Raw genomic sequence first — 15612 nt, 5'->3', positions numbered from 1 at the left:
CCCTCTCATGTGCTCTCTCTCATTCTCTCTCTCTCAAATAAATAAATAAAATCTTAAAAAAAAAAAAGAAAGCAACAAGAAGGACAAAAATATATAAAACAACCCTTTTAAAAATGTATTTCATAAGTATTATAAAAGCTCTAAGTTAATGAAGGAACTTTCATTCAACGTATAAGACTTTATTTGGGGCATAATGTTTAACCTCTAACTATTTAAAATGACTATGCAAAAAGAAGTCATAAATACATGGACCTCTTTTTTAAAAATTCATTTAAGAAATGCATCTACTTTGAACTACAGTTTCTAATTTAACACTATGGAAATGTAATGAACTCAACTGTTTCCTATATTCTGCAGATAAAATGTATGTTGAATCATTTTTATCCCTCAAAAACTAGCAAACTATAATTTCATTCAAGTATGAGAAACATACTCATTTTCATAAATAAAAACAATAATCTCTTAACTGAGAGCTATGGGATTTGGGTTGATAATTCAAAAGCTTAGAGATATCTATTAAGATTTATATACACACTCAAAAAAAGATTTATGCACAAAAAAATAAATCTAAAAGTTTTCTGCTAGCTTTCTAAAATTTTGAATTGAGACTTTTTCGTTAAAAAAATTTAAAAGTTACAGGAATTTATGCCTAAAATAATTCTCTGGAATAGAGTTTGGAAACCAGATTTAGCTGCTAGGTAAAAAGGAAAAAATGCTCTATGCTGCCAAATGAAATAGAAATGGTTATTAAAAAACAAAAAACTGGTGTTTGAAAACTTCCTTTCCTAATTAAACATGTGAATATGCCCCAAACCAACCTCCAAATCCTGAATGAATTTTAGATATGAAATTTGCATTTATTATTTCATATTGAGCATTGTTCCTAGAGAAAAATAATCTGGCTAACTTTTAATTCCAAAGAAAACATATTTTTTTTAAGATTTTATTTATTTATTTGACAGAGAGAGAGACACAGCGAGAGAGGGAACACTAGCAGGGGGAGTGGGAGAGGAAGAAGCAGGCTTCCCGCTGAGCAGGCAGCCCGATGCGGGGCTCAATCCCAGCGTCCTGGGATCATGACCTGAGCCGAAGGCAGACACTTAACGACTGAGCCACCTAGGCGCCCCTCCAAAGAAAACATTTTATTTCAGCAAATATTTAGTTATGCAAACTTTTCCAGCTTCTCTTTGAGATATATTCCTACATGAACAAAATTTTTCTTAAAAAGTATAATCTTTCATCAATGTGAATAATATTTACCTAACAATACCTAATGATGCCTTATTGTAAAAATCAAGTGTAATCACATACTTTTGTTTGATCTTAATTTTTCCTGTACTCACATTTCAATCTAATGATCTATGCAAGTAATAAAAAAAAAGTTGCACATAATAAGAATGATTCCACATTCTGAAATGCCAGGACCATCTAAGTAGGCTTAGTTTATTTAAGCCTAGTCCAGTACTTAACAGTGCTATAAAAGCTACCATTAACTGTTTGCTAGATTTTTACAAACTTCTTTTTTCATTTAATCTCCACAAAATAATTTTGAAAACTATGGCTGTGGGGGGGTGAGATAGATAACTGGCTAGAAGATACGAGACCAAGTAACAGATGTGGGGAGATGCTCAGAAACTCTTCCAAAAGGTGGAAAATAAAGGAAGAATGTAGAAGAGGTGAAAGAAACATGGGGGAACTGTATTCTTGCTTACCACTTATAACAAATCTAATAAATACTTTATTTGCCTTTAAAAAAAAAAAAGAAGATATGAGACGTGGAGAGTGCTCCTCTTCCTCCTCTTCCTGTTCTTCTTTAGGAGATACTTGTTTAAAAGTGAATGGGACTTAGGATGTAAACAGCTATATTAGAATGTCACTTCCACCCTAAGGAAAGATATATATAGTTGCCAAAATCATAATTTTGGCATTTTCTTAAATAGTCATGGCAACTTTTTCCACAATAGCCAAAACATGAAACTAACCAAATGTCTCTGGATTAGTGAATGGATAAACAAATTTTAGTATATTCATACAATGGAAGACTACTCAATAATTAGAAAGGAAATACTAATACAGGAAGCAACATGAACAATCTTGAGAGTATTAAGCTAAGTGAAAGAAGTGAGACACAAAAAAATTACATACTATTTGATTCCAATGATAAGAAATTCTACACAATGTAAACTATAATGATAAGAAAAAAGATCAGTGGTTTCCAGAAATTGATGTAGGAGAGGGAATCACCTGCAAAGAAACACAGGGCAATTCTTTGAGAGATGGAAATATTGTATATCTTGATGGTGATAGTGGTTTCCATGATTGTATACATGTCAAAACACATCGGGCTTAAGTGGGTAAATTTCATTGAATGTAAGTTATACTTTTTTTTTTTTAAAAGGTAGAGGGAAGATTCCATTGAGAAATAACATCTGATGCATACAAGACTATGAATAGATAATTAAAAATAAAAGTTTATTGGGCGCCTGGGTGGCTCAGTCGTTAAGCATCTGCCTTCAGCTCAGGTCATGATCCCAGGGTCCTGGGATCGAGTCCCACATCGGGCTCCCTGCTCGGCGGGAAGCCTGCTTCTCCCTCTCCCACTCCCCCTGCTTGTGTTCCTGCTCTCTCTATGTCTCTCTCTGTCAAAAAAATAAATAAAATCTTTAAAAAAATAAAAATAAAAATAAATAAAATAAAATAAAAGTTTATTGACAACACAAGAGGAGATGTGGAACAAAATGCAAAGGCAGTACTGACCTAAGGAAAAAGAGCAGCCTTGCTCTTGTTACAGTAAGAAGGAGGTTAGGATGGGTACAGAGACAGGCATGTATGCATGTTTGGTTGCAGCTCTGATGCTCCCAGCTTTGAAGTAATATGTTCTATCCCCACAGTACTATATTCCTGTTGCTAATAGAAATGTTATTACATTCGAATTATTGTTGTCCTTTGGGGATCACTATGTGAAACTTGTATAATCAGAAAATCATAAGAATCTCTACCGAGAGGACTCATGGGTCATTGTATTAGATAGGTTTAGTTAGGATGGTAGAAGCCACTCTAGATGTTTTAGTAATAAAGTAAAACAGGAAATCTGTGGTTTATAAAAACAACAACAACAAAGCTTAGAACTAGGGAAATGAGATCAGGAAAGTTGCTTTTAGAAAATGTAGAAGTGAGGAAATCACATAAAAGTCGCCATCAAGAATTATGGCTGGCTGTAATACTAAAATGAGTGATTCTCGGGAGGACTTTGGAAGCTGCTGGCACAATTTCCCTCAACGTGCTGTCTGCAGCCCCCACATGCCTGTCTACAGGCGCTGACAGAGAATAATGGCTGCTCCCTCAGTTCATAGGACGTGTCTCCTGTTGATGGAATCTAACTGGAATCCTCCTGGCAAAAAATCTAGTTTCTGATCTTTTGTCGTTAACAGGATAGGGAAATGTCTAGAAGTATGGAGATGATACTTAAAATTAAAATAGTACCTGGCATGGTGGCATCTGACCCATTGAAATTTCCATGGTCTGTGATCGCCTCTTATTTTGTAGACCAAGAACTTTGATCTTTCTAGTTTCCCAGAATTGCTGGACTTGGGGACTTTAACTCAAAATATTTAGAATTATAAGTCTTAAACTAGGGTGTCAAATATAACTGTTACTTGAGCCACTGTAATAGGAGCAAGACTTCCTACTTCTTGAATGGTCACCATGCATCAGGCTCTGGGCTAAGTAAATTATATGCATTATTTAATTTAACCCTCTTTTAACTCTAGGAGATGAACATACCATATTTACTTACCTATGAAGATGACTAGGCTTTAGAAGTTAAGAAGTTTACTGAAGGTTCTATTGAGGACTACACTGGGAATTGGAGCAAACTCTCTAAGCTACTGTAAATTACTGTACTACCTTGAAATATGTATTTCCACATGCTTAGTAGATTAGTGCATTATCCAGAATCTGCTTATTCTACATATAAAGCAAAATTATATGTCAGCCTGAAATCAGAATAGAGGAAATTGAATAATCCAGATGTGGTAGTATGCATCTAGCTCCATAATCACTAAAAACAATGGCTGACTTTTACTTCTCATACATGCTAGCCACTGTTTTCCTATGAACTGTACATGTATTAACTCATTAAAGGGGCAGATATAAGTATCCTTTAAAGATAGCAAACTGAGGCACAGAGAGATTAAGTCACTCAACCAAGGTCACATAGCTAGTAAATGGTGGGTCTAGGATTTAGGAACCAGGCAGTCTGGCTCCAGGTGCCTTTTAAATCTGGTTTTGAAATCCTTTGTCTCAGATCAATACAATGTCTTTGAATGCTGTTGAATCAATATTAAGCCATAGTTCTAATTTCCTCATGAATGTATTTCTAAAGGAAGGTTATCAAAAAAAACCCACCAAAAAACAAAAACTAAAACTAAAACTAAAAACCTGAAAGAATTTGTTGCTACCAAAGCTGCCTTTAAAGAAATTCTCTGGGATCCCTTGGGTGGCTCAGGCAGTTAAGCTTCTGCCTTTGGCTCAGGTCATGATTCCAGAGTCCTGGGATAGAGCCCCACATCAGGCTCCCCCCTCGGCAAGGAGTCTGCTTCTCCCTCTGCTGCTCTTCCTACTCATGCTCTCTCTCACACACACACTCTCTCTCTCTCAAATAAATAAATAAAATCTTCAAAAATAAAAAAAATAAATTCTCTGAACAGAAAGGAAAAAGTAACAGAAGGCTTGGAATTTCAGAAAGCAATGTTAAACACTATGCTAAATATAATAGGTTTTCTTGAGTTTCTTTTTTTTTTTTTTTTTAAAGATTTTATTTATTTATTTGACAGAGAGAGGCACAGTGAGAGGGGGAACACAAGCAGGGGGAGTGGGAGAGGGAGAAGCAGGCTTCCCGCCGAGCAGGGAGCCCGATGCGGGGCTCGATCCCAGGACCCTGGGATCATGACCTGAGCCGAAGGCAGACGCCCAACGACTGAGCCACCCAGGCGCCCCTTGAGTTTCTAATAATACTTGATTGTTGAAGCAAAATTATAATAGAGTGTGACGTTTTAAAAGTGGGAAAGGTAAAGGATCTAATGGAAGTTAAGTTTTCTACATTTAAAATGGCAAAACATCAATAACAGTACACTGTTTATTGTAATGCTTTGCGCAACCATTAAGACAACTATATAAGGAGATATACCAAAAAATATTATAAATAAATCAGAATGGGATCCTAAAAAAAAGTTCAAGTAACCCATAAATTTTAAGAGAGAAAAATAGAGGAAAAATAAACAAAGGAAACAAAAAACAAAATGGCAAACTTAAGTCTTTACATATTGACAATTTTCTTAAATCTAGATCATCTATACCAGTTTAAAAAGAGACATTGGGAGAGCAGATTAAAAAAACAACAAACATAATCCAAAAATATGCTGTCTACAAGAAACTCACTTCACATATAATGAAATAGGTAGAATAAAAATAAAAGGATGGAAAAATTGTACCAGCAAACATTAATCAAAAAGAAAATAAAAGAGGAGTTGTCCATCTTGATATCAGATAAAACACAAAGACAATTATTAAAGCCAAATAGGTATATTTATAACAAAAAAAGGATCAATTTACAATAAGACAAAGAATAGGCTGTGGTATTCATGAAAAATAGCTAAAACTCATCAGAATGGCTCAACTATTAATTAAATGTGAAAAATATCAATGCAGAAAGGTATTTGAGTGACTTTCAGTATGAACTGTATGGCATTATGGTTAAGTGTAAATAAATTATCTCCCATTCTGATGTATATCTTTCAAAGCCTCCATAGATTTACACTGATGGATAATTTACAGTTGCAGTTCTCAAACTTTAGCATGCTTCTGAATCACCCTAAAGGCTTGTTAAATCACAGTTAGATGGGTCCCAATCCCATGGGTTTTTGATTCAGTAAGTCAGGATTGGATCTTGAGAATTTGCATCTCAAGCAACTTCCCAAATGATACTGAAGTTGTTGGTCTGGGAACTACCCTTTGAGAATTACTGCCTTGCATCATCACCAGAAGATCAGTGGATAATTAAATGCTCGTTTTAATTTATCATTGGGCAATGTTCCTGTATCTCAACTACGTCAACTAATTTTTTTAACACAATGCTGCCTAAAATGAACTACTTTACATATTATTACAACAAGTATATTTTAAGCAACTACCAGCACCATATAAATTAAGCCAAACTAAATAGGCAAATACAAAAAGAACCACTCTTTTAAAAGCCAATTACAGTATAGCATTATATACTTGAAACAGTAATATTACAACAAAACTGACAACTAAAAGGAGAGCTGGAAAATAATGTCCAAAGTGGAAATGAGAAGGTCAACATGTCCTTAGAGAGTGGACAATAAGACAGTTGCCAAAATAAAATCAAGCTGCAGATTAAATTAAGTTCTATCACTCTGTATTTGCTCCCCAAAATGGCTATAACTGAACTAGCAAAGATGGTATATTCACTTTTTTTGTTAAGAGCTTAGCTCCATTAGTCATTAAGTAGAAAGTCAGTGTTGTCATCACATGTTTCTCAGTCTACCTTGAACTCCTTGAAAATCATTTAAAATGGGTAAGAATAATGAATGAGATTGGTATACACAAGTCTGGTATGTCAGTGCACTAACATATGCATATGATTCTTAAAGCATCTTTTCAGACACAGAGCAATAGTAATAAGCCTCAGAAGCTGAGAAACACAGCATGTTAAAATAAGAGATTGTGACAATAAACAGAACTATAAATAGCAACTGGCTATAAAACCAGCCACTATAGTCAAAAGTGAAAGAAAACAATTTTTGTACATGTATACATATTATAAAAATCATTTTAATGTTGAAATTGTCAGGTTATATCACATATGTATAAGAAATTGTCAAAGACATAAATTTTGAATAGAAAGAATTTTATACAGAACAATAACTAAAAACAATGATGCTATTTTTAACAGCAGTCACTTTAGTTGGCCTTTCCCTGGTTTGAATTACTACATTAGTTTTAGCACATTCCTTCCAACATTACTCATTTCTACTCCAATATTTTTATTCTGACATGCACTTATCATTTTAATTTTTCATGCCAGCAAACCTAACAAGATTGTTTTTTTTAATGCAGTGATAATTTTGTGGCCTACAGACTAGGACAGTGGATTTTAATGTTTCATTGTCAGTGACCCCTATCTAATCTCAGATAAACAACCTGACGTAATAGTAGCTGCTTATATATATGTAGATATGAAGTAAAAGGAAATTCTAAAGGCATGCTCTGAACCAATTCTGAACAATGACCTGTATGCTTGAAAATACATATTTCTTGAAAGTAAATCTATTCCAATTTCATTGTATGAAGGACTACAGCTGTAATATTCCAGGATTATCATATAGTCTTCATGCCACCTATGATTTGCTTCTGTAATTAATATCATATATCATCAGTTTTCTGTGAGCACCTGGGTGGCTCAGTCAGTTAAGCACCTGACTCTTGGTTTTGGCTCAGGTCATGAGATCTCAGGGTCATGAGATCTCAGGGTCCTGAGATCAAGCCCTACATTTGGCTGTGTTCAGCATGGAGTCTGCTTGAATCTCTCCCTCTTCCTCTCCCTCCCTCTCTGCCCCCTCCTCACTCTCAATCTCTCTCTCTCTAAAATAAATAAATTAATTTAATAAAATTGTAAAAATATTTTGAGTTTGCTGGAAGAGGGAGGATTTCTAGTATAATCTTTCCCATGTTTAATTTTGTAAATATATTTGTACTCTCTTTTCAAGAATTTAGATCTCTATCCAAGAATTCAGCAACATCTGATAAGGGTATAGAAAAATGGCAACAAATACTTCCCAGTGCTTTTCCTTCCATATATTATTGAGTAACCAGTGCTATGTGGTTTATAAGTAAATACATTGGCACTTGTTCTCAGGAGACCTGCATTTTAGGCACCTTTAAGTCACAAAATATTTGAATAGCCTTGGGCACACTAATCACTAAGAAAATAATTATTGAGTGCCTGAGTGCTAGACACTGGGAATACTACATTAAAGACAAAGTCTGTCCTTAAGTTGTTTATCACCTGGTGAGTAAAACAGTTATATTATAGTTGCTAAATACTAGATAAGGCTAATTATTGGTTTTTTAAGTATCTCAAAGCAGGATCACTAAGTCATTGTTAATCATAGGAGGCCTCCTAACTTGACATGCAAAGACAAATTATCTGTCTTAGATTGGGCTGCCTGGAAACAGACTTTCAGATGGAGAATCATGCACATAAGAGGATATAATGATGAGTTCTGCTAAAGAGAAAATCTGAAAAGATTACCATGTATCCATTCACTACTAGTGTGTGCGTGTGTGTGTGTGTGAGCATAACAAGCAAATAGAACAGAACGCCCGAGAGAAAGAGAAAATAAACATCTGTTCAAGGTCTGCAAGTGCCCCTTGTGTGGGGAGAACATAGGATATAGTTAGAGATAAATTATGAATTCAGGAGTAAGAGTGACCAGATCCTGAAAAGCCATATCTGCCATTGAAAGAGCTTTAGAATTTGTCCTGAAGGCATAGGTGGGAAAATGGGAGCTTTTAAGCAAGGGTAAATGACATGTTCTGATCTGTCTGCAGTGTTGCCAATGGCCTAAATGGGGATAAGAATAAAGGCAGAATCAGGAAATAGTTATCATAGTTTATGGAAGAAAAAAAAATGATGTTTTAACCTAGAGGCATTGCTAGACAGAATGGAAACAGTGGAAAGACCAGAAGGTAGGAAGGAAAAGTGATACGCTTTGATGATTGTATGGATGTGGGGACTGAGGGAGAGAGGAAGGCCAAGGGTGATTTCTTGGTTTCTGATTTTTTTTTAAAGATTTATTTATTTATTTATTTTAGAGAGAGACGGTATGTGTGAATGAGTGGAGGGGAAGGGCAGAGGGAGAGAATTGTCAAGCAGAGCGTGGAGCCCCCTCGAAGCTTGATCTTAGGATCCATGAGATCATGACCTGAGCAGAAACCAAGAGTTAGACACTTAACCAACTGAGCCACCCAGGTGCCCCAGTTTTGGACTTTAATGATTGGATTAACATCGTTGCCACTGACAGCGATAAAAACACAAAAGGAAAAGTTTATGGAATGTCCAAATGAACATGTTCAATAAAGAGTCAGAGATGCAAATCTGTGTGCTAAGAAGAATGATTTGGGTGAGAAATTTACAGAAAAAAATATAAACAATTAGAATAGATGAAACAATTTAGGAATGGAATAGAAAACAAAAAAGGATGATACTATTATTTAAGGTTGCACTAAATAAAAAGAATCTGTCAAGTAGATTATGAAGAAATGATCAGTTCTTTAATTTCTAAAAATGAACTTGTAAAAACTGTAAAAACTGGCACTTTATCTCGCCTATGTTCAATTTGAGATGCAAGTAAATTGATAAGAAAATTCCTTGGAAAAAATAAATTCCTTAAAAAATAAATTACTAGACAAACATTATTATTTTATTTAGGTGACTATTCAATTTATACCCCTACTTCTCTCACCAGTTCTTGTCACCATACTTCTTTTTTTTTTCTGCCAGAACCTTAATCTCAGGGTTATCTCAAGATTCATCCCTGGTTCACTATTCTTTTCCTCAGTTCCATTTCTTGGTTTATCTTTTCTACTCTAAAGATTTTTAAGTGATATATATATACTTAAAAGTTTGAAATATTTCCAGGTCTAACATATTTCTGAGGCTGAGTCACATCATGAGCTTCCTAAAGAATACAGTCAATGATGTGCCCACTAAAATCCCAATTTACTTTATCATCTTCCCCCAAATTTTTATTTCTATATTCTTTTACTTCTATATTCTTTGAGAACATATAGACTCCTCCCTTTCCTCAAATTCCATAATCAATCCCCACATTCTTATGATTATATCTTTTTTTTAATTAATAAACTTTATTTTTAGAGCAGTTTTAGGTTTACAGAAACATTCCCATTACCCCATCCCTGCCACATACACAATCTTCCCCACTATCCACACCCCCACCACAATGGAACATTTGTTACAATCCACGAAACTCTCTTGACAAATCCTTATAACCCAGTCTATAGTTTAACATAAGCTTCAATTTTTGGTGTTGTAAATTCTATGGGTTTTGACAAATGCATAATGGCATTATCCATTATTATGGTATCATACAGTAATTGTACTGCCGTCAAAATGTTCTGAGCTATACCTATTCATAACTTCCTCCCCACTAAACACTGGAAATCACTGATCCTTTTTATTGCCTTCATAGTTTTGCCTTTTCCAGAATGTCATATAGTTGGAATCATACAGTATGTAGCCTTTCAGATTGGCTTTTTTCACTTAGTAATAAGCAGTTAAGGTTCCCATGACTTTTCATGGCTTATAGTTCATTTCTTTTTAGAGCTGAATACTCCATTGTTTGGATATACCATTGTTTATTTACCCATTCACCTACTGAAGGACATTCTAATCACTTCCAAGTTTTCACAATTATGAATAAAGGTGCTATAAACATCAGTGTGCAGATTTTTGTGTGGACATAAGTTCTCAACTCCAGGAAACACAATTGCTAGATTGTTATGTAAGAGTATGTTAGTTTTGTAAGAAACCACCAAACTGTCTTCCAAAGTGGCTGTACCATTTTGCATTCCCACCGTAATGAATGAAAACTTCCTGTTGCTCCACATCCTCACCAGTATTTGATGCTTTAAGTGTTCTGGATTTTGGCCATTCTAATAGGTGTGTAGTAGTATCACACTGTCATTTTAATTTGCAATTCCCTGATGACATATGATGTTGAAAATCTTCTGATATGCTTACTTCCATCTGTGTATCTTCTTTGGAGAGATGTCTCTTCAGTTCTTTGGGCATTTTTTATATCAGGTTGTTTTTGTTTTCTTATTGCTGGATTTTAAGAGTCACGGTATATTTTGGAGAACAGTCTTTTATCAGATGCATCTTTTGCAAATATTTTCTCTCAATCTGGGGCTTGTCTTACTCTCTTGACAGTGTCCTTTACAGAGCAATTTTTAATTTAATGAAGTCCAGCTTAGCAATTCTTTTTCTCATGGGTTGTATTTTTGGTATTGTATCTAAAAAGTTATCACCATCACAAGGTCACCTATATTTTCTCCTATATTATCTAAGAGTTTTGTAATTTTGCATTTTACATTTAAGTCTATGACACATTTAGAGCTAATTCTTGTGAAGAGTATAAGGTCTGTGTCTAGATTCATTCGTATCTCTTTTCAACCTACCTTTTCCTCACCATCCTGATTACGATTCCCCGAGTCATTGCCTCAGCACCCCTTTCTGGACTGTTACATTATCCACTTAAGTTTGTTTTCTTTAAATCAGGATAATCTATCTAACGAGCAAATCATGCCATGTGACTGGTGAAAGCCTCCTCTGGCTTCCATGCCTAAAAGGAATTCAGCATGATCTTTAGTATATCATACAAAGTCTTTTGCATCCTCTTCCTACCTCTCTAGTTTCAGCTCTCAACCACCTTCCTCTACATTCTCACATTATTGAACTATGATTCCGTGCATGAAATTTATAATCCACATCTCTTTGCATTCAGGGATATTATTCCTTTTGCTTGTTTTCCCTTCTGACTTTTTCTTCGGCTAAAACTATAATCCTTCGAAGCTCAATCCAAGTATACTTCCCCTAAGACAGCATTCCCTGATCCTACATCTTATTTTAAATTCTGCACACATTCTCTGAGCTTCTCCACCGCTCTGTACACTCCTGGATGTTCACACTTCAGAGACTTTATTACTATGCATGTGTTTATATGTCTGTTTCTCCTCAAAGATAGCGACAATGTCTAAATCATGTTTGCAGATTTATACAGTCCATGGCACAGGCTAAATCCTTTAGGAGTATGTGCTGAACTGAATTGGAAAAAGTAAATAATACCAAAGTAGTACTACTACTGCTATCCTACCTGCACCACTCCAAAATATCCCTGATTTAACTTTTCACCTTTTGTTCCTATAACTGATGACTGAAAACAAGAGATTAAAGAAGGATTAAGAATTAAATTCAAGTTTAATAATACCTTCTGCTCTGGGCTTTATTTTCTGTTGTTTAGGTTGCTTTTTTAAGCACCAAAATGAATTGAAATAAATGATGCCAAGATGGCTCATTCTTTCACCATCAAAAAGTGTCCAAAATCTGGCAGTTGTGCCAAGAACTTGGAGTGAGAAGGCCTGTTTACTATTTCTGGCTTTGACTCCAACTTGCTGAATGTCCTTCAGCAATTTCCTTCACCTCTCTATTGGCTTGCATTTCCTGTACTATAAAAGATGCCTATGAGTACTTCACATGAGACACATGGGAATCCTTATTTTGAAAGTCAGTACAGAAATGTTTTAATTTGCATCTCTTTGAGAGCAAGGTACTTGGATATCAGCAAAAAGAAAGGCACCCTTCCAAGAGATTAAAATCAAGAAGCAGAGAAAACTTGAAATCAAGTTAGGTGATGAATTGTAAATCCTATTCTGTTTTTTAATACGAGTAAGTATTAAACCAGTGTAGATCATCACTTCAAAACAAGAAGGCTTTATTTTCCAGTCATTTAAGGCAGGCCAACCTGTGTGGCCACCCTACAAGCTAACAAAGTATGTTTTTGTACAGCAGCATGTATCCTACTTTTATGTTTATACAGTCATGTACAGTACACTTGCTTAAAAATTATTTTCCCCCCAAAATGACAAGTTGTTGAAATTTACTCTTCCTTAATTATGTACTTTTAACTAAACAGACAGTTTACTACATAAAATCTATTCTGACAAACTATAAAGGGCCAGACAAAACAATAAAGATTTTGAATATGGGAATCTAGGGTATTTTATTAAAAGTTATTTTTGTGACATGAATGGTAAAATCTAATAAAGTGTTCCAAATGACCTCATGTAAAGGTTATAAAGTAGATATTTTTTAAGGTTTTGAAGCCTTTTTTATTGTTGTTAACAAAGGAGACAATATAGTTCTCAGGACAAGCTATAATTTGTTAGAAAATATAAAGGTTGTGATAGAAAGCCTAAATAATGTATTTTCTATATTCTGATGCAGATACAAAGCCAGAATATCCTTTAACTTTACAACAAAGTGATACAAGAATTAAACATTTGCATAAGCTTGCAAGCAAATAACCTTCCAGACTAAGGGCAGCTAATCATCTCCAGTGGCCTCTTTTTTATATCGTCACATGAATAAAGGGAGGGTTTTGTTTTAAGATAGAAAAGACTTTCTTAACTTTACTTAGAAAGTTAAACCATCTCCTCTATTTCATCTGCACATTCAGGCTCTCTCAACAATTATTAGCTATACACTGTTGCCACAGTTAGCTTTGGAAAGCCATAAATCATAAAGTCCACATGGTGATGATGTGAACTTTGATGGTTATTCATTGTTTTAAAATAACTATACATTTAGTCTAATAGTTGAATCTTTCGTAAGTTGTTCCTAATCTGACATTCCTGTTTTATCTTTTAAGGAAGTCCTTCTCCCTATTAGTGAACATTTTTACCACTGTGATATTTCAAGATCCAGATCAAAGACCATAGTTCCATCCTCCTAGCCCTTTCCTTTGTCCCAAAGCACGTTGTTTAATTCCTACCACAGCACTTATCATACCCCAATCTTATGAGAAATAGTCATAAAGTATTATGAGTATAATACAATACACAATACTCATAATACATAGAAAGCAACAACCCTATTTAATTGGAGAAGATTACGTCTGAAAAATCCAGTGTTTTAAAGTTGCTGCCATGAGACTCCATACTGGGGGTAGAGTATGTCATTCACTCACCCATTCAGTCACTGCTTAACTGAGCAGCGACTGGGTAGTCAGGACTTTTTAAATTACCAGTGGTAAAAACTCATGAGTTAGCTCAGCAAACTTCTTTGTAAGGCTGTACAGTTATCTTATATGATCAAAGACAGCAAGAGACAATGAAATCAAACTGTCTTTAACATAAGCAAAAAATTTTTTTAAAGATTTATTTTATTTTATTTTATTTTATTTTATTTTATTTTATTTTATTTTTTTACAGAAGTCGAGAAGTACTTTTATTGCAGACATTTCCATATACAAGGTTAGTGAGACCGCCCCCCTCCCATCCCGTGAGGAAGCCACATTTCTAGCTCATAAAAACATTCAAGTTAGAGAGAGCAAGAGCAGGTAGTGGGGAGGGACAGAAGGAGAGGGAGAGAGAGCCTGAAACAGACTTCACACTGAGCAGGGAGCCCCTCTCCAGGCTCAATTTCATGACCCTGCGATCACAGCCTGAGCTGAAACCAAGAGTAGGACGCTCAACAGACTGTGCCACGCAGGTGCCCCAACATTAGCAAAATTTTTAGAAGTGAGAATACTTATTTCTGATGAGACTATGGTTAAACAAATATTCTTATGCACTATTTTCAGGGCATAAATTGATGCAATATTTTTGGAAATATATTTTGTTGCATGTAATAAGAGCCTTAACATATTGATTCATTTTGATACAACAGTTCTACATAAAATGATGTATATTTAGGTAATCATCTGAAATAAATTTAAAAGATTATGTTACAAAATATGTATGTATGCACAGACATCCTAAAACTTTGGAAATAAATGCCCCATGATAAGACAAAGATAATTATGAGATAGCTTTAATTAGGATATATATAGCAAGTTATTTTTTCTTTCCATTTTAGCAATGAAGTAATTGAGATTTTTTTCTAGTCAACAAATACTGAGTATTGCTATGTGGCAGAATATTCATGACATTCTGTTACAGCATTTAACCAAAAGATGAAAATCTCTGTCAAGTAAATCACATTATCATGGGGAAGGACTGAAAGTAAACAAAATAAAATATCTACATTATGCTGTGCTCTTTACTACACAATTTCATACTCTATTTTGCTTATATTCTGAACACTGAGGGGTAGAGACTGAGGCTCAGAGAGGATAAGCAGTTTTTCCCAAATCACACAGCCAAGTAGCAGGGCTAGGATTCTAACCTCTATTTATCTTATTTTAAGGCCAACAATTTTTCTCCAGTTAGATTTGTGAAATTTAGGGCATTTTTCAGTCCTCTCTTTTGTAAAACTCCCGTTGGGGTATGAATCCAATCCAAAGTTGCTATAGGACTATTTTAATTAATGACCTTTGGAGGATGGTAGGGGGTATTCATTTTATCTTTTTAATTATGTTTTTAAAGGTGAAAAATTGACCTTAAGGCCTTAGCAGCCTGGGGACAGATATACCAATCACTGGAAAGGCTGCCTTGGAATTAAATAAAACAGTTCTCTAATAGAGCTGTAGAGCTGTAACTTAATAAGAACATTTATATAAGCTTTTGGAGTAAACTCAGTGCTCACTGGAAATCTACTGTATTCAGTTTCTGCTTTTAATACACACTAATAACTCAGAGTCCCCCTAGGAGAGCTTGAGAATTTGGTGTAAAATAAATAATATGGAATTAGCTTCTCTGGATTCATTCCCAATTGTCACAGCCAACAAATTATTGATCCTAAGAATTATTTATCAAAGGTAAAGTTGGCAGAAAAAAGTAAAAATATGC

Source organism: Neomonachus schauinslandi, chromosome 4 (assembly GCF_002201575.2).
Source record: "Neomonachus schauinslandi chromosome 4, ASM220157v2, whole genome shotgun sequence".
Taxonomy (NCBI): domain Eukaryota; kingdom Metazoa; phylum Chordata; class Mammalia; order Carnivora; family Phocidae; genus Neomonachus; species Neomonachus schauinslandi.
This window is presented reverse-complemented; position numbering follows the sequence as displayed.